At 42.2% G+C, this 21,388-nt stretch overlaps 1 protein-coding gene across 1 annotated transcript in view; it reads right to left on the bottom strand.

Annotated features, from left to right (window-relative positions):
* LOC122454822 (gamma-aminobutyric acid receptor subunit gamma-3) overlaps nucleotides 1-21,388 on the bottom strand; it is a 774,851-nt gene that overhangs the window by 721,519 nt on the left and 31,944 nt on the right. The window lies entirely within an intron of this gene.

Raw genomic sequence — 21,388 nt, 5'->3', positions numbered from 1 at the left:
AAAAGGTCAGTTTTCATGACAATCCCTATGAAGGAAATGCCAAAGAATGTTCAAACTACCGCAAAATAACACTCATTTCACACGCTAGCAAGGTCATACTCAAAATCCTTCAAGCGATGCTTCAACAGTATGTGAACCGAAACTTCCAAATGTACAAGCCATATTTAGAAAAGGCAGAGGAACCAGAGATCAAACTGCCAACATCTATCAGATCATAGAAAAAGCAAGAGAATTCCAGGAAGACATCTATTTCTGTTTCATTGATTATGCTAAAGCTTCTGACTGTGTGGATCACAACAAGCTGTGAAAAATTCTTAAAGACATGGGAATATCAGACCACCTTATCTGCCTCCTGAGAAACCTGTATGCAGGTCAAGAAGCAATAGTTAGAACTAGACCTGGAACAATGAACTGGTTCAAAATTAGGACAAGAGTACATCAAGGCTATATATTGTCATCCTGATTATTTAACTTATGTGCAGAGTACATTATGCAAAATGCTGGGCTGGATGAAGCACAAGCTGGAATCAAGATTGCCAGGAGAAATATCAATAACCTCAGATATGCAGATGACACCACCCTAATGTCAGAAAGTGAAGAGGAACTAAAAAATCTTTTGCTGAAGGTGAAAGAGGATGTTGAAAAAGCTGGTTTAAAACTCAACACTCAAAAATCTAAGATAATGGCATCTGATCCCATCACTACATGGCAAATAAATGGGGAAACAATGGAAAGAGTGACAGACTTTATTTTCTTGGGCTTCAAAGTCACTGTGGATGGTGACGGCAGCCATGGAATTAAAAGGCACTTTTTCCTTGGAAGAAAAGCTATGACAAACCTGAACAATGTATTAAACAGCAGAGACATTACTTTGCCAACAAAGGTCTGTATAGTCAAAGCTATGGTTTTTCCAGCAGTCATGTATAGATGTGAGAGCTGGACCACAAAGAAGGCTGGGCATTGAAGAACTGATACTTTTGAACTGTGGTGTTGGAGAAGACTCTTGAGAGTCCCTTGGATAGCAAGGAGATCAAACCAGTCAATCCTAAATGAAATCAACCCTGAATCTTCATTGGGAGGACTGATACTAAAACTGAGCCTCCAACACTTTGGCCACTTGATTCAAAGATCCAACTCATTGGCAAAGACCTCTACACTGGGAAAGATTGAAGGCAGGAGGAGAAGGGGATGACAGAGGATGAGATGGTTAAATGATATCATCGATTCAATGGACATGAGTTGGAGCAAACTCCAGGAGATACTGAAAGACAGGGAAGCCTGGCATGCTGCAGTCCATGGGGTTGCAAAGACTGAGCAACTATATACAGCTGAGCAACTGGACATGACTGAGCAACTGAATAATAATGAACAACAACACCATGATCAAGTGGAATTTATCCCAGGATTGCAAGGATGATTCAATATCTGCAAATCAATCAATGTAATAAATTACATTAACAAACTGAAGAATAAAAATCATATAGTTATTTCAATAAATATTGCAGGAAAAGTATTTGACAAAATTCAAAAATCCATTCATTATAAAAACTCTCATCAAAGTTGGTTGAGAGGGAATACATATCTCAATATAGTAAACGTTATATATGACAAGCCCACAGCTCACATCATACTCAACAGTGAGTGCTTCCTCTAAGATCAGGAACAAGACAAGGATGTCCAACTCTTACAACTTTTACTCAACATAGTACTGTAAGTCCTAGCCACAGCAATTAGACAGGAGAAAAAGGAATACAAATAGGAGAGAAAGAATTAAAACTGTCCCTATTTGTGGATGATACTATGTATCGAAAATTCCTAAACACTACCAAAATACTACTAGAACTCATGGATGAATTCAATAAAGTTGCAGTACACAAGTTAACATATGAAAATCTGCCAATTTTCTACACACAAAGCTACAGTCATCAAAGAGTATGGTACTAGCACAGAGATAGAGGCACAGATCATAGGCACAGAAGGGAAAGCCCAGAAATAGTGAGCACTTATGTGCGCTTATAGTCACTGCAGCATTATTTACAACAGGAAACCTCTGGGAGCAACGTAAGTGCTCATCAACTGATGAATGGTAAAGAAGATATGTACGCAGATATATAGGCATTCCTCAGGCATTAACTCTTGCCATTTGTGACAAGGATGTACGTGGAGGGTATTTGGCCAAGTGAGATAAGTCAAACAAGAGAAAGACAAATACCATATGATTTCACTCATATATGGAATCTAAAAAATAAAAATGAACAAACGTAACAAAATGGAAACAGACTCATAGATACAGAGAATAAATCAGTGGTTGTCAGAGGGTCAGGGAACAGGGAAATAAGTGTGATAGGTAAGAGAGATTGAGAGGTACAGACTTCCAGTTACAAAGTAAACGAGTCATGGGGATGAAACAGCATGTGGGATACAGTTATTGACACTGCAGTGTCTTTGTATGGTGACAGATGTTAACGAGACACATCATGTTGATCACTTTGTAATGTGCAGAAATATCAAAACATGGTGTCGTGCACTTGGAACCAATGTAGTGTTGTAGGTCGATTATACCTCAAATAAAAATAAAATATTGGATTGACCAAAAAGTTCATTCAGTTAGTGAATACATTGTTCAATAAAGTTCTTGATGAAAATGAAAACTGTGCTTTTGCTATTAAAACTGAACAAACTTTTTGGCCCACCCAATATGCAGATGCTAGAAGGAAATGCAAAAAAATAGAAAAATCAAGCCACAGACCCCAGTAGAAACAAGTAAAGGGAGTTAAAAGATACAACTTCTAGAAAAAAGATAAATATCCTGGGGATGTAATGCATAGATTGATAGCTATGGCTAGTATAGTGTATTGCAAATTTGAAAGTTGCTAAGAGAGTAGGTCTTGAAAGCTTTAATCATAAAAAATGTTAACTCTGTATGAAGATGAATGTTAACTAGATGTAACTGAGGTGAGCATTTCAAAATATATAGAAACATCAACTCATGTTTGTCTGAAATTGATATTATATCAATTGTATGTCAATAAGAAAATCACATTTTAACATCCTTTGAAGAATAAAGTAAAAGCAAACTGTTTAAAATACACATTCTCAAACATTTATAAATATTTCTTCATCATGTTCTTCTGGAGTGTAGAATCATAAAATGTGACTTTTGAGCTCATTAATTACCAATTTAACACATTGGTCATAGCAAACATCCTGTTTCAACAACACAAGAGATGACTCTACACATGGACGTCACCAGATAGTCAATATGGAAATTAGACTGAGTATATTCTTTGTGGTCATAGATGGAGAAGCGCTATACAGTAATCAAAAACAAAACCTGGAGCTGACTGTGGCTCAAATCATCAGTTCCTTATTGCAATATTCAGGCTTAAATGGAACAAAGTAGGAAAAACCACTAGGTCATTCAGGTACAACCTAAATCAAATCAGTTATGACTACACAGTGGAAGTGACGAATAGATTCTAGGGATTAGATCTGGTTCACAGGGTGCCTGAAGAACTACGTACGGCTGGAGGTTTGTAGCACTGTGCAGGATGTGGTGACCAAAACCATCCCAAAAAGAAATTCAGGCAGGCAAAGTGATTGTCTGAGGAGACCTTACAAACAGCTGAGAAAAGAAGTGAAAGGCAAGGGGGGAAGGGAAAGATATGACCAACTGAATGCAGAGTTCCAGAGAACAGCAAGGAGAGATAAGAAAGTCTTCTTAAGTTAACAGTGCAAAGCAATAGAGGAAACAACAGAAAGGGAAAGACCAGAGATCTCTTCAAGAAAACTGGAGATATCAAGGAAATCAACCCTGAATCTTTATTGGGAGGACTGATGCTGAAGCTGAAGCTCCAATACTTTGGCCACCTGATGTGAAGAGCAGACTCCCTGGAAAACACCCTGATGCTGGGAGGGATTGAGGGTAGGGGAAGAAGGGGACGACAGAGGATGAGATGGTTGGATGGCATCGTTGACTCAATGGACATGAGCTTGACCAAACTCCAGGAGATAGTTAAGGACAGGAAAGCCTGGCATGCTGCAGTACATGGGGTCACAAAGAGTCAGACACGACTTTGCGACTAAACAACAGTAACAGACTCCCTAGATTCACCAAAGGCGGTCTACATGCCCCTAGATTTTCTGAAACAACTTAAGAATGCAAAATCAAAACACCACCACCAGAGATTTACACCCATGGGGGATCTTGTGATTGCAGAGCCCCACATGGCTGCCTAGACACCTGCCTTTGCAGCCACCCTGCTGAAGCTGGCTGGGCATTTCCTCATCAGCCTCTGACCTCAGAGCTGCTCCCTTTCTCTGCTGTCTGCATGTAGATTTCCTGCACCAGGTCATGTGTCCCGAGGAGCCGAGGAGGTGGTGTGGAGTGGGTACAGGCAGCCCAGGCGCTCCTGTAGGAGGGTCAGAGGCTAAGTGCACCCTAAACTTCTCAGGTGTCTTAGAGTACAACAGAGAGAGAGATGGCGATCAGGGAAGTCCTCAGTAAGGAGCCACTTCAGCAGACATCTTCAGAAGGTTATGACAGAAACACTGTGCAATCCAGGCAAAGGGCGGGAGCCAGTCTTGAGGTGCCTGGCTGTGGCAGAGCAGAGGCGCTGGTGGGAGGATGTTACACTCAGTGAAGACAGGTACTGGGAGCAGAAGCAGCACCCTGGGCTGATCCTAAGCCTGGCTGATCAATCTGGGCTGATCCTAAGCCTGGCTGATCAACCTGGGCTGATCCTAAGCCTGGCTGATCAACCTGGGCTGATCCTAAGCCTGGCTGATCAATCTGGGCTGATCCTAAGCCTGGCTGATCAACCTGGGCTGATCCTAAGCCTGGCTGATCAACCTGGGCTGATCCTAAGCCTGGCTGATCAACTTGGGCTGATCCTAAGCCTGGCTGGTCAACCTGGGCTGATCCTAAGCCTGGCTGATCAACCTGGGCTGATCCTAAGCCTGGTTGATCAACCTGGGCTGATCCTAAGCCTTGAGCTTCTACCTGGCTGGAGGACTCTGAGCCCAGAGGAACCACAAGTCATATCATGGTGACAGTATGCAACCCCTCACGCATCTCCAGGGAAAGATTTCAAAGGTGACTTTCAAGCAATTGTTTAAGAGGAAGGCATATTTTTTTTTTATTTTTTTAAAGAGAATTATGATGCCAGTTCTCAGGGAACTGACTGATGCTATGATTTTATGTCGATAGCATAAATGCCAGTCCCAGGACACTGAAACATGCACGTTTTTCTCAACCCTCTAAAACCCAGGTGTTACTCCCACTGTGATAGGGTGCAGGGGCAGACAGAAGCAGGGCCCCGGGCACCATGCCCGCTATGTCCCGTGGAGGGGCTACACTCTTCACTCTCTTGTGCACATTCCTGGGACCCAGATGCCAAGGGTCAGATCAACTCCCTGTGGCCTTTCTAAACACACCCCTGTCTAGGTGTCTGCTTACAATATCAGCTATAGGCTTGGCACCTGGAATTTATATGGGTTTCCCTGGAGATTTTGACATTTACCTGATCTATGTCCAAAAACTCTGGATCAGAGAGTGGGCTCGCCCAGAAACAGTGCTGATGGCCTTCCATAGGAACAGAGAGGAAACTGAGCCTCCAGGCCTTCAGCAGAGCAATGAGCACATGCGAGGGCCCAGCCTGACGTCCAGGGCCACAGGGACACGGCGCTCATGAGCGGGGAGTGGGCCCTTCTGGCCCGTGGCCCACATGCCCCTTGCTAGAGCCTCCTCCCAGACTGAAGGAAGACCTTTGTTCCCATATGCAGCCCTCTGTCCATCCCCTCCCCAAGGCACAGAAGCCCTTCCAGGGTGTCAACTTGCCCCCTCTCAGTTCATAAATAAGCTATTCTCAGTTCCTTTGCTTGAACCTCTGTTCATCTGATTCTCCTTTTTTCTGTAATTCAGTTGTTTCACAAATTAAATTCTTATTTGGGTTCAAAACATTTAGCAAAATGACCTTGATTAAAGCCTAATGAAAAGTGTAAGTGTCAGTAACTCAGTCATGTCTGACTCTTTGTGACCCCATGGACTGTAGCCCACCACACACTTCTGTCCATGGAATTCTCCAGGCAAGAATACTAAAGTGGGTTGCCATTCCCTTCTCCAGGGGATCTTCCCAGCCCAGGGATCTAACCCAGGTCTCCTGCATTGCAGGCAGATTCTTTACCATCTAAGCCACCAGGGAAGCCTAAAGAAAGATAAAAACCTAAAACCTAGGAGCCTAAATAAAGATAAAGTACACAAACATCGTTTCCTAGATTAAGTTCATCCATCTTGACTCCATTTTTAGCCCCCAAACAAATTCACGCTGCCTCTCCTGGACCACCAAAGTTGCTAGCAGCTTGATAGCATGTATAATATTATTTCCAATTTGTTTCTTTTAAAACAGGGTATGACCATGATTCTCAGAAGCTAAGAATAAGGATGTCTGCAAAATAAAAATTTTAAAGTGTCCACTGCCAAATATTGAGCTTCTTCGGTGGCTCAGATGGTAAAGAATCTGCCTGCAATGCAGTAGACCAAGGTTTGATCCCTGGGTCGGGAAGATCTGCTGGAGAAGGGAATGGCTATCCACTCCAGTATTCTTGCTGGGGAAAGTCCACGGACAGAGGAGCTTGGAGGGCTACAGTCCACAAGGTCACAAGAGTCGGACACAACTGAGTGACTAACACTTGCACTTTCATCACCAAATACATTTCAAGTATTGAAAATTCTTGAAAATTGCCTTTTCCTTATTCAGTAAATGGAACATCTATACAAACGGAACTAACCTTGTCTTTTAGCCGAACTTTTTCACATGCAACAAATACATGAGAACTGAGAATTGTGAACGTATTTTGAAACACAGACCAGCCCCTGTGAAGACTGGTTCAAGAGTTAATGATGAGGAAATGTGATGATGCAGAAACAACAAAGAATAGCTGTTGGATTGGAATCTGGTAACAATTCAGACCACACCTGGCAGAATCACTCAACTCCCAGTTCCTGAAAGATACAGATAAAGGCCTCACACACATTCCTAAGTTGTTTTTACAGGAAGAAGACCCCACCAGATGAAAACTGCTGACTGCAAACACAGAGATCCCAGACTGGTAGAAACAGAAGGTTGATGATGATTAAAACTTCACCCTGATGCCAGCCATTCAACAATTGAGCACAAGCTGATCACACACTCCACAACTCCCCTCACTCACACTGCCTTTAAAACCCCTTCTCTGAAAGCCACGGGGGTGTTTGGGCCTTGTGCTTCACTTCACCACAAACCTGGACTCAGTAGACTCTGCACAGGTGAGCAGACTCAGATATGGCTCAGAAACAACATCTGGTTTGTATAGTTAATCATGATAGTCTTTTTAGGACTCCCTCTAGGCCAGGTAATGGGTGTGACAGTCGTGCCTAAGACTTACAGAGTCAGGGGTACTGGGCCCCACAGTTCTCCAGTGAGTCTCATAAAAGTAATGACCCATGAGAGGTATGGATCCCTTACCCAACTCAGGATAACGCGCACTCCTGGGCTTTTTACTCCTCAGTAATGCCAGTAATGTAAGAACCACAAGACTGGAAGGTCCCACTGAGGATGAGACAGCTTGACAGAGTGTTCCTTCAGAACACAACCACCTAACGACGCCCAACTTGTTGGATTTTAAAGGAACATATGGTGGCTCATCTCCAGAAAGGAAGCAAGCATGAAGAACTGCAACAACGAGGTGAGTAAGCAACTGACACCATATGTCCCACTGAAGACATACCTTATGTCATCTCTCACCACCACAGAGTATCAAAGGGAAGAGACTAACAGAACATTTAAAATAAACAACAATATATGTAAAACAAGAAAGACAAGACCTATTGATGTAGCCACGATAGCAGTTGCATTTTGCTACAGTTTTGCCCCAAGACATCAAATTATTCTGTCTGTGAGTTGCAGATGTGCCAGATTATATTCTAAATCCAAAATGAGAAAAGCTGTAAGACAAAACTGTATTGAGTGTTCTCTTCCACTCTTTAATATTTTAAAAGCATGTGCCTGATTTGAGACCTCCAAAACACAAGCTTGCCCTATGCAAGAGCAATGAAACACGAACATGAGAACTTTGAACTGGAAGTTCAAACTTTGAAACTAGAGTTCAAAGAACTTTCTATCACGATTTTAAAGAGCAAAAGAAGTATAAAGGACCAGTTCCTCCTGTAACACACAGATGCAAATCAAAGACCGGAAAGGAACCAGGGCATGCATAAGGATGTAGGAGCACGGTCTGCGGCGATCCGAAACACAGTGACTTTCATGCTGCTAGAGAACACAGGAATGAACCAGAGAGCCACAGAGGAAGAAGAAATGATTTTAAGATGCATGTAAGAGCCCGGCTGCTCCTTCTCACTACTCTGATCTTGGAACTCTCTGCAGTTCTCAAGTCAAGCTGACATCTGCCACCTGCCCCGACACAGCACACATAATTAACACCACCATTTGCAGATGGAGGACTGAAGAGGACTCCACCTGTAGAGCACATTCAGGCCATATCTAACTGCACTTAGTTCTCTGTAAAGACATTGAGAATTCGGACTTCATACTGTTCTGTAAGGACTATATGAGATAATATGGGTAAATTCTTTGGTAAGTCCTGGGAACTCAGCAGAAGCTAGTTCCTCTTTCTTTCTCCTTCACTGAATGCACACATACTTTTGACAGAGCAAAGGAGTACACTTGCTAATGTTCCTTGATACCCAGCAATTCTGGTAGATTTGTGGTTTTATGCTGCAGCTAAAATCTGCTTAAATTGATTGCTGTCAAATCATGTATCATTTCATTCATTCTAGATAGTTTGTCCTGCAGGAGACACTAGGTACATCCAGAAAGAAGAAACAGAAGAGACTGTGTGCTAATCAATAAGGATGGAGAATAAGGCACTGACCTTCTCAAGTTTGTTTTCTGGCTGGAGCTGGTGGGATATTTGCCCTCTCCTGCATATCTGGGGTGTGCTATGTAGCACTCAGCACGAGGTCTGTGCACCTACTTTTCCCTCCTATTCAGGATGCCCCAATGCCACCCCTCAGCCATCTGCCACCTAGTGCTGGATTAGACTCAACTCATCCCCTTAGCTTCACAAGTCCCCCAAGAAATCCTCCGATGATCTCTGATCCCGGCCAAGCTCTGTCATGACATTACTCCAAAGCTGCTCATTCCATTTCTTCAAATAATTCATCTCAACTTGTGTAGTAATATATTTTGGTGGTTATGTGAATTAATGACAATTTGATCTTTCAAGCTTACCACTTTGATCTCAGAAACTACATCCAGTTTGGCATAATAAAGCATGTGGTTGTCAACATCTAAAATGGTTCCCAAATATCTCCCCTACCCAACAGGCCAGCCCTCAAGGAGATGCTCTTTCTGTGGGCTGGAACCAGCGATGTGCTCCTGATGAGGAGAACACAGAAGTGACAGGCCACTCCTTCCAGATTAGACTATAAAAACTTGCCCATGAGGCCTCCCCTCCTCACCCTTTCCTTCCCTCTCCCTCTGGCTGGCTCTCTCTAGTCTCTCTCTAAAACAACCAGCTGCCCTCTGGAAAGGCCTGTGTAACAGGATCTAGGAAGCGCCAGACAAAGGCCGTCAAGGAACTGAGATGCCCAGCCCAACAGCCAGTGAGGAACCGAGTCCTGCGGATGCCACCTGAGGATCCTGGAAGGAGATTCTCCCCCAGTGAAGCCATGAGATGACCGCAGCCCCAGCCTCCTCTGCAGCCTGCGGAAGGCACTGGAGGAGGGGTGCCGGGTCAGTCACACCCACATAACCAGGTGAGCTGTGAGTGAGAAACGTGTCACTGTACACTTGTAAGTGATCTAAAATGATAAAAATGAACTTATTTAAAAGAGAAACAGACTCACAGACATAGAAGACAATCTTATGCTTCAGTAAAATTCCATCGCTCAGTCATGTCTGACTCTTTGCGACCCCATGAATCGCAGCACGCCAGGCTTCCCTGTCCATCACCAACTCCCGGAGTTTACCCAAACCCATGTCCATTGAGTCGGTGATGCCATCCAACCAACTTATCCTCTGTCGTCCCCTTTTCTTCCCGCCTTCAATCTTTCCCAGCATCAGGGTATTTCTCTTCGCATCAGGTGGCCAAAGTATTGGAGTTTCAGCTTCAGCATCAGTCCTTCCAATGAACACCCAAGACTGATCTCCTTTAGGATGGACTGGCTGGATCTCCTTGCAGTTCATGGGACTCTCAAGAGTCTTCTCCAACACCACAGTTCAAAAGCATCAATTCTTTGGTGCTCAGCTTTCTTTATAGCCCAACTCTCACGTCCATACATGACTACTGAAAAAACCATAGCCTTGAATAGACGGACCTTTGTTGGCAAAGTAATGTCTGTGCTTTTTAATATGCTGTCTAGGTTGGTCATAACTTTCCTTCCAAGGAGTAAGCATCTTTTAATTTCATGGCTGCAATCACCATCTACAGTGATTTTCGAGCCCAGAAAAATAAAGTCAGCCACTGTTTCCCCATCTATTTGCCATGAAGTGATGGGACCAAATGCCATGATCTTACTTTTCTGAATGCTGAGCTTTAAGCCAACTTTTTCACTCTCCTCTTTCACTTTCATCAAGATGCTCTTTAGTTCTTCACTTTCTGCCATAAGGATGGTGTCATCTGCATATCTGAGGTTATTGATATTTCTCCCAGCAATCTTGATTCCAGCTTGTGCTTCCTCCAGCCCAGCGTTTCTCATGATGTACTCTGCATATAAGTTAAATAAGCAGGGTGACAATATACAGCCTTGACGTACTCCTTTTCCTATTTGGAACCTGTCTGTTGTTCCATGTCCAGTTCTAACTGTTGCTTCCTGACCTGCATCTTATGCTTACTAAAGGGGGAATGAGTAGGAGGAATGGTTAATTAGGAGTTTGGGATTAACAGATACACACTACTATGTATAAAATAAACAACAAGGATTTACTGGATAGTATGGAGAGTGAAAAAGTTGGCCTAAAGCTTAACATTCAGAAAACTAAGATCATGGCATCTGGTCCCATCACCTCATGGGAAATAGATGGGGAGACAGTGGAAACGGTGTCAGACTTTATTTTTTTGGGCTCCAAAATCACTGCAGATGGTGATTGCAGCCATGAAATTAAAAGACGCTTACTCCTTGGAAGGAAAGTTATGAACAACCTAGATAGTATATTAAAAAGCAGAGACATTACTTTGCCAACAAAGGCCCATCTAGTCAAGGCTATGGTTTTTCCAGTGGTCATGTATGGATGTGAGAGTTGGACTGTGAAGAAAGCTGAGCACCGAAAAATTGATGCTTTTGAATTGTGGTGTTGGAGAAGACTCTTGAGAGTCCCTTGGGATGCAAGGAGATCCAACCAGTCCATCCTAAAGGAGATAAGTCCTGTGTGTTCACTGGAAGGACTTATGCTGAAGCTGAAAGTCCAATACTTTGGCCACCTGATGCGAAGAGTTGACTCATTGGAAAAGACCCTGATGCTGGGAGGGATTGGGGGCAGGAGGAGAAGGGGACAACAGAGGATGAGATAGCTGGATGGCATCACCAACTCGATGGGCATGAGTCTGAGTAAACTCCAGGAGTTTGTGATGGGCAGGGAGGCCTGGCGTGCTGCAATTCATGGGGCAAAGAGTCGGACACGACTGAGCAACTGAACTGACTGAAACTGAACTGATAGGGAATTATTCAATATTCTGTAATAGCCTATAATGGAAAAGAATCTGGAAAAGACTATGCATAAATATATATAAATATGTAAAAATATGTAAACAAATATATACTATATATATATATATACACACACACACCTGTATGTATATATACACACACACCTGTATGTATATATACACCCACACACACACACACAGTGCTGTATACTTGAAACTAATACTACATTGTAAATTGACTATACATCAATTTTTAATGGCTAAAAATAAAATGAAATTTGTTTAAAAAGAAATGAGGGGACTTCCCTGGTGTTCCATATATTTTAAAAAATGTGTCACTTTAAGCCCTTGAGTGCTGGGATAACAGATAACTTCACTGCATACTCCAAACCAAAGGGAAAAACACATACTTACATTCAAGCAATAGGAAAAAAGATGGGGTGGTTTTTGAGTTGCAAATAAAGAAATTCACCAAATTCAGTTCAGTTTCTGGGTTTGTTACAGAAAGATTTGCTGAAGAGCCAGTAGATGTGAGGGTTGGGCTGGAAAAAGAGAAAGTCCACCGTTGGGGTGGACCAGCATGCAGAAGCTGGTCAGATGCAGACGGACCATGAGACAGTTACTGAGCATGTGCCATGGCTCAGGCACAAATCAGAACCCCGCCCCTGATGGTTGTGAGCGAGATCAACACACAGATGCACACAGAGAAAATCAACAGTGATGTCTGATAAGTGTCTAACACAACAGGAAAAGGCCTCTGCCAAGACTGGAGTGAGGGCAGGAAACCTCCCAGGGGTGGGATCTGGGATTAACAGATACACTCTACTATGTATAAAATAGTAGAAATAGTAAAAGTTACATAGACTAAAGGGGCTGAGCATTCCCTTCAGAGTCAACGGCACTACCCAATGGAAAAAGTCCCACATACCTTGTGGACAGCTTGACATCCATGGCAAGAAGCCTGGATTTGAGCCCAGAAGCTGTAAGAAATGTTGAGGGGAGATGACCAGGCCAAGGAACCTCCCAAAGCATGCCGGTGACACGTGATGATGCATTGGGTTTGGAGGAAGGGAAGAGAATGAGCAGGGACAATGACAATGAAGGGGAGCTGCCACAATCACACAGCCACATGAAGGCGGCAAGGAATCATCCTCGAAAGATGTTCAAAACCTACTCTTCCAAAACTATTCCAAAAAATGAAAGGAAGGAATACTTCCAAATTCATTCCACGAGGCCACCATCATCCTGATACCAAACCAGACAAAGATACCACAAAGAAAATTACAGGCCAATATCTGAGAGGAAAATAGACCCAAAAGTTCTCAACAAAATTCTAGCAAACTGAATCCAACAGCACATTAAAAGCATCATACACCATAACCAAGTGGGATTTATTCCAGGAATGTAAAGACTTTTCAATATTCACAAATCAATCAATATGATACATCAACAAACTGAAGAATAAGGTTGTTATTCCTATAGTCATCTAAACAGATGGAAGAAAACACTTCTAACAAAATTCAACATCCATTTATTTTAAAAAAAAACTCCAGAAAATAGGCATAGAAGAAACATAAAAAAGGCCATATATGACAAACTCACAGCTAACACCATACTCAATGTTGAAAAGTTGAAAACATTCCCTCTAAGGTCAGGAACAAGACAAGAATGCCTAATCTCAACACTCTTATTCAGCATAGTTTTGAAGTTCTAGCCACAGAAAGCAGAGAAGAAAAACAAAAGGAATCCAAATTGGGATGGAAGAAATAAAACCATCACTGTTTGCAAATAACATGATACTAAGAAAATCCAAAAGATGCCACCAGAAAACTACTAGAGCTCCTCAATGAATTTGGGAAAGTCTTAGGATACAAAATTCACATATAGAAATCTGTTGCATTTCTATACACTAACAATGAAATTTCAGAAAAAGAAATTAAGTAAACAGTCCTCTTTACCATCACATAACAGAGAACAAAATACCTAGTGATAAACTTACCTAAGGAGACAAAAGACCTATACTCCAAAAGTTGTAAGATGCTGATAAAAAAAATAGAAGACAAGAGAAACAGATGGAAAGATATACCATGTTCTTGGATTGGAAGAATCAATATTAGTAAAGCGACCATACTACCCAAGGTAATCTACAGATTCAATGCAGTTTCTGTCAAATTACCAAGGCATTTTTCATAGAGCTAAAACAGAAAATTTTTAATTTGCATGGAAATATAAAGGATCCTGAATCTTGAGGAAGAGGATAGGAGCTGGAGAAACCACACTCCCTGACCTCAGACAACACTACAGAGCTATGGTAATCAAAACAGTATGGTACTGGGGCAAAGATGGTCTCACAGATCAATGGGGCAGGACACAAAGCCCAGCACCTGTGGTTCATTAATCTACAACAAAAGCAGCAAGAATATAAAATGGAAAGGAAAAAACAGTCTCTTGAGAAACTGGACATGTAAAAAATGTAAACATGTAAAACAATGAAGTTAGAACATTCTCTAAGACCATATATAAATATAAACTCAAAGTAGATTAAAACCTAATTGTAAGACCATATACTATAAAACTCTTAGAGGAATATACAGACAGGATACTCTCACATAAATTGCAAGAATAGTTTTTGGATCATTTCCTAGAGTAACAGAAACAAATGCAAAAATAAGCAAATCAGACCTAAGTAAGCTTGGAAGCTTTTACACACATACAGAAAGAAACCATAAACAAAAATACACCCCATGAACTGGGAGAAAATATTTACAAACAATGCAATTAATCTCCAAAACATACAAACAGCTCACACACCTCCAAATCAAGAAGTGGGCAGAAGACCTAGGAAATATTTCTCCAAAGAAGATGTGTGTGTGTGTGTGTTTTTGCGTACAACTCTTTGCAACCCCACTCATGGCCTATAGCCTATCAGTCTCCTCTTTCCGTGGGATTTTCCAGGCAAGAATACTGGAGTAGATTGCCATTTCCTTCTCCAGGGGACCTTCCCAACCCAGGGATCAAATCCATGTTTCCCACATCTCCTGCATTGGCAGGTGGATTCCTGACCACCGTGCTACCTTATAGATGGCCAAAAACAACTGAAAAGATGTTCAACATCACTAATTATCAGAGAAATGCAAATCAAACCTACAATGAGGTATCACTTACACCTAAAGGAACTAGAAAAAGAAAAACAAAGAAACCCCGAAGTTAGTAAAAGGAAAGAAATCACAAAGATCAAAGTAGAAATAAATGAAATAGAGATTTAAAAATAATAGAAAAGATAAATGAAATTAAGAGCTGATTTTTAAAAGATAAACAAAACTGATAAGTCTTTAGTTAGACTCATAAAGAAAAAAATGAGGATCCAAATCAACAAAATCAGGAATAAAAAAGGAGAAGTTACAACTGACACCACAGAAATACAAAAGATCACAAAAAATCACTACAATTACATGCCAATAAAATGGTCAACTTAGTAAAAAATGGGTAAATTTTCAGGAATGTACAATCTCCCAAGACTAAATCAGGAAGACAAAGAAAATATGAACATCACTAATTATCAGAAATGCAAATCAAAACTATAATGAGGTATCACCTCACACCACTCAGAATGCTAATTTCAAAAAGTCTACAAATAATAAATGCTGAAGAGGGTGTGGAGGAAAAGGAACTCTCCTACACTGTTGGTGGGAAGGTAAATTGGTAGAGTCACTATCGAAAACAGTATGGAGGAATCTTAAAAACTAAAACTATAGCTACCATATGATACAGCAATCCCACTCCTTGGCATATGTCTGAAAAAGAGAAAAGCTAATTTGAAAAGATAAATGTACCCCAGTGTTCACACCAGCACTATTTACAATAGCCAAACACGGAATAAACTTCTACAGAGGAATGGATAAAAAAGATATATATGTCTTCTTTCAGTCATAAAAAGAATGAAATAATGTCATTTGCAGCAACATGCCTGAACCTATAGACTATCATACTAAGTTAAGTCAGACAGAGAAAGAAAAATATATGACATCACTTATATGTGTAATCTAAAAAATAACACAAATTTATTTTCAAAACAGAAATAGAGTCAGACGGAAACATTTTTTTTTTCCAGCAGAAGATAGGCTGACTCACATTACCCAGGTGAGCAAATCAGTGAAGGATGAGATCTCCCATTAACAGAAGAGAGTGTGGATACAGAGGGAACCCGGAAGAGCTGTCCTTTGCATCAAGTGAGGCCACCAGTGTCCCCATAAACAGATCTGGTCTTTGAGACCCACACTCACCTAGGTCACCTACAGTGCTCTACCTCAGTTTCCTCTAGAGAATCAAACACCACCAATTTAGACCCAAAACAGGAGACCTGCCTTGCAGGTCACCCTTCCTCCATGTATATGAAGACATATAGGAAGAGCTCCTGTACCAGTCCCGGATGCTGGACAGCCTACCAGAGGCACTGTGGAGGGCAGGTCCTGAGACAAACAGCATTGCCCCTGCTGTCCTGTCCTCCTGCAGGTGCCGAGTTCAAACTCCACTCCACTACTCCACTATGCTAGAATCACCGGGCCAGCACACCTTGACACAAGACAGACTGTGAAAGTAAAACACACAGATCTAAGATGATTCTATTTGCTGGGTTGTTTTGATTGGATGATTCATCGGTGAATACACTGCTAACTTTATGGTAACCAAGAAGGGGAAGCTGGATGGCCAAGAGAGAATGTTCAGTTAGGAATTAATTGACTGAGGAATAGTAACTGAATAGCCTACACAAGATCTAAAGACATCAGAAATCATGTCTGCAGCTTAGAGTAAAAAAAAAAACAGAAAAGATTCAAATTATAGAATTTTCAAAAAAGGAACATGATGTATCATGCTTATAACATCTAAAGTTCTCTCTTCAGTGGTGTTTAGCCTGTCCAACACTGCTGAGGGCAAGGGAGAGAGAGATTTCAGTAAATAGCCTACAAATGCTGCTTGAATGCTGCATACTGGAAGAGCTTTCACTCACCAGGGCACCTTACAGAAAGGCCAGCTCCTCACAGAGAAGGGGCCTTGACTGGTCAACTTCAACAGAACAGAGTGCCTCAAATAAGGCTGAACAATTTGAGAAGAAAAGGGAACTGAATTCACAGCATCACATTTTTTATCTCATGTAAGTTCCTTTCAGATGCCTAAACCTTAATTGCTTTTTTTAATTTAAATGTCTTTCTCGAAATATCTAACATAACTTTGAAGCCAAAAATAAATAAATAAATAAAGGAAAACAGTATTTTACAGCTTTCTTCCATAACTCCAGCTCATTTTTATTTCTTTGCATAGCTCAAGGACAAGCATATTTTTAGACTTCAGTATTATGGAAGACAAGGATAGGCAGATTAGAGAGTCTAGAAACAAAAGGGGAGTGATTGCAAATCTTGCAAATCATTGGCAAAGGTAATTTTTCATTGGAAATTAAAATTTAAAGTTTCTTCAGTTTTATAAAATCAAATTTCCCTGCTGTGTCCTAAAATCATAGGACATTTGATCTGAAAGAGACCAGAGAGGCCCCAGTGTACAGGTTTCTTCTCCTTTAGAACAGGCCACATGCCCAGCACCTTGGTGTCCATGGGGCAGCTCCATAACCTGGGAGCAGGTGGCTCTGCACTACAGGAAAGGTAAAACTTGCCTGCCTACAAGGCCCAGCTATTTGTTTTACTCCAGTTCTGTCCCCTTACAGAACTTCAGAAGCTCTTCAGGGGACAAAGCAGCAGGCAGCGTGGTTTGTGCAGACTCGAGCGTGTCTCAGGAGCCTCCCAGCCTAGATGCAGAGCAGCCTGAGGAGTGCGCCCAGCAGGCCACGGCAGTGCAGCAGGACTCTAAATCCACCAGGACACACACCCACCCCTGCTCAGCTGTCGTGCACAACGGGACAACTGGGGACATGGATGGGGCAGCTGGCCCATCAAGGCAAGGGCGAGGGCATGATGCAAGCAAAGGAGAACCAAGCTGAACAAAGTGAGGATGCAGAGGAGCAGGGAGGAAAGTATCCACTGAGGAAGGACTTCCCAGGGGTGTAAGACAAAAAGCAGAATCTCGTGGGTAAGTGGCTAAGGAAGAAGTGCAAGGGAGCCCCAAGAGAGGACTTAAGGGCTGGCCTAAGCCTTGGCAGCAGTATCACTGGACCACCGCATGTTGTCAGCGGTGCCCCGAGAGATGTGTATGAAGGTCAGCACTCCTTCATGCCCGTGAGGTCTGATTATTACTTTAAAACAGGTGTCAGGAACATGATTCCACTTTTGAATTGCTGTGAAAGTGAAACGCGCTCAGTCATGTCCGACTCTTTGTGACCCCATGGACTATACAGTCCTGGGAATTCTCCAGGCTAAAATACTGGAGTGAGTAGCCTTTCCCTTCTCCAGGGGATCTCCCAACCAGGGATTGAACCCAAGTCTCCTGCACTGCAGACAGATTCTTTACCAGCTGAGCCATAAGGGAAGTCCAGGAATACTGGAGTGGGTAGCCTATCCTTTCTCCGGGGGATCTTCCTGACCCAGGAATCAAACCAGAGTCTCGAGCATTGCAGGTGGATTCTTTACCAGCTGAGCTACCAGGGAAGCCCGATTGTTGTATCTTTTCCAAAAACCCAAACGACTCCAGCAGTATGAACTGACTAAACAGCATCTGGACAGGACTACAGACGAATACATTTCTTTTCATCCTCTTGCATATTATGCATGTTGTTGATTCACCCCTTTTAACTTGTCCAGTGAGGCAAGGCACATGCACGTCACCTGGTTGAAAAGAGCTAGCACAGACTGCAGTAGTCTGGATAGAGGAGTAGGAGGACCCTGGGCTCACGGCCCTCCCACGGGCATACAGAACTACAACTATTTACAGAACAACTGTCTGTGAGAATGACCTGAAGACTAGCAGAAAAGATTTTCCAGAACCAAAGACATAAAGAAGGAACCACAATAAGACAGGTAGGAGAGGCAGAGACACGGTATAATCAAGACCCACACACTGGGAAATAATTACATTGCAGAGTTTTTCTCCAATGAGCCAGGGGTCCAAGACCCACATTAAGCTCCCCAGCCCAAGGATCCTGTATCAGGAAGGCGAACCTCTAGAACATTTGGCTTTGAAAACCCATGGGGCTTAATTTCAGAAGGGCTGTGGGAAATAAAGACTCACTCTTACAGCACACACGCAAAGTCTCACCTGCTCCAGGACCCAGGGCAGAAGCAGTGACTTCAAAGGAGCCTGGGTCAGACACGCCTGCTGATCTTGGAGAATCTCCGGGAGAGGCAGGAGGCAGCTGGAGCTCACCCTGAGCACAGACATGGGCACCGCCACTTGGGGGAGCTCCTTCCACCATGAGGACACTGCTGCTGGCAAATACCACCTTGGGGTTCTCCCTCTTATTAACACTGGGGGCTCACCCATCCAACAGCAGGTTGACACCAGTCCCGAGACTCCCCAAGTCGAGCAGTCAGCCGTACAGGGACCAAGTGCCGCCCACCAGGGGATGGATGGGATCTGAACACGTCCAGCAGTGGATCCTCAGGACCCAGCCCGACCCCAGCAGGCCGACACCCACCCTGGGGCCCAAGGCCCCACAGCCAGCCATGCCGACACCCAGCCCCGTCAGTGGTGGTTAGCCTCCACAGACGGCAGGGCCTAGCAGCCAACCAGGTCGGCAGCCACGGCACAGCCTCAGCGGTCAGCCCTGCCACGCAGGAGGGTCCACACAGCCCCAAAGGGCATCGCTGGTAACACAGCTCTGGAGACCAGAGGAGAGTGTGCTGCTGGGCCCTGCAGGACATCTCCTACATGAGGCCACAGGTACCAGATTGGTAAATGTAACTGACATATCTAATGTGCAGAGACTTAGGCAAAATGAAGCAACAAAGGAGCATGTTCAAAACAAAGGAACAAAATAAAACCCCAGAACTAACTGAAGTAGAGATAATCCATCCACCAGACAAAGACTTCAAGGTAATAATCATAAAGATCATCAATGTATTCAGGAGAAGAATGGATAAACGGACTGAGACATTTTAACAAACAGCTATCAAAACTGAAAAAAAAAAAAAAACAAGCAGAGTGGAAGAATACAGCAATTGAAATAAAAATACACCAGAAGGAATCAAGAGTACTTTGGATGATACAGAGGAACAGATCAGCTAGCTAGAAGACAGAGGAGCAGAAATCACTAATGCTGAACAGAGAAAATCAAATTTATAAACTGAGGACAATTTAAGAAACTTCTGGGACAACATCAACTGCACTAACATTACATTATAGAGGACCAAGAAGGAGAAGAGAGAGAAAGAGGAAGAGAACATATTTGAAGACAAAATAGCTGAAAACTTCCCTAATCTGGGAAAGGAAAGTCACCCAAGTCCAGGAAGCACAGAGAGTCCCACACAGGATGAACCCAAAGAGGAACACACCAAGACACACAGCAATTAAAGTAGCAAAAACTAAGGAGAAAAAATTAAAAGCAGCAAGGGAAAAGCAACAGAGAACTCCCATAAGACTATAGTTGACTTTTCAGCAGAAATTCTACCAGCCAGAAGATAGTGCCACAGTATGTGTAAAGTGATGAAAGGGAAAAACACCTACAACTGAAAAGACTCTATCTGGTAAAACTATCATTCATATAGGAAGGAGAGGTAAAGAATTTTACAGACAGGCAACGGGTAACAGACTGCAGCACCACCAAACCAACTTTATAAGAAAAGGTAAAGGGAACTCTCTAAGTGGGAAAAAAGAGAAAATGCTAGAAATATTAAACGTAGGAAAGAAAAATCTACTGGTAAACACAGATATACAGTAAAGGTAGTAAACCAACCACTTATATAGCTACTAGGAAGGAAAAGAAACAAGCATAGTAAAATCACATACATCTATGGTAAGTAAGTAGGGTTACACAAAACAGATGTAAAAATATGATGTCAAAACCCCTAAACGTGTGAGGGGCAGTAAAAATGCAGGGCTGTTAGAGCACATTTGAATGTAAGAGACCATCAGGTTGAAATGAGAATGTATATATATAATTGTCATATATGAACTTCATGCTACCCACAAACCAAAAATTTATAACAGATACTTACACATACAAAAGAAAAAGGAACCTAAACATAACACTAAAGATAGCCATCAAATCACAGGAAAGAGATCAAAAGAAAAAGAAATAAACAAAAAAGAAATACAAAACAACCTGAAAATTTTTCATAAAATGGCAATAAGTATATATCTATTAAAAATTACTTGAAATGTTAATGGACTAACTGTTCCAAATAAAATCATAGACAGGCTGAACTGATGAAAAAACAAGACCATATATATGCTGCCAATAAGAGACTCACCTCAAATCTAAAGACTCACATAGGATGAAAGTGAAAAGATGGAAAAAATTATTCTATGCAAAAGGAAATGAAAATAAAACCGGGGTAGCTATATCAGACGACATAGACTTTAAACCATACATACCAGACCAAATAAACCTTAAAATAGAGACCATCACAAGAGACAACATTACAGCATACTAACACATATATATGGAATTTAGAAAGATAACCCTATATGCAAAACAGAAAAAGAGACACAGAAATACAGAACAGACTATTGAACTCTGTGGGAGAAGGTGAGGGTGGGATGTGTCGAAAGAACAGCATGTATATCATCTATGGTGAAA

The sequence above is a fragment of the Cervus canadensis genome, chromosome 17, assembly GCF_019320065.1.
Source record: "Cervus canadensis isolate Bull #8, Minnesota chromosome 17, ASM1932006v1, whole genome shotgun sequence".
Lineage (NCBI taxonomy): Eukaryota > Metazoa > Chordata > Mammalia > Artiodactyla > Cervidae > Cervus > Cervus canadensis.
Note: the sequence above shows the minus strand (reverse complement) of the source record. Positions and strands in the feature narration are given on the sequence as shown.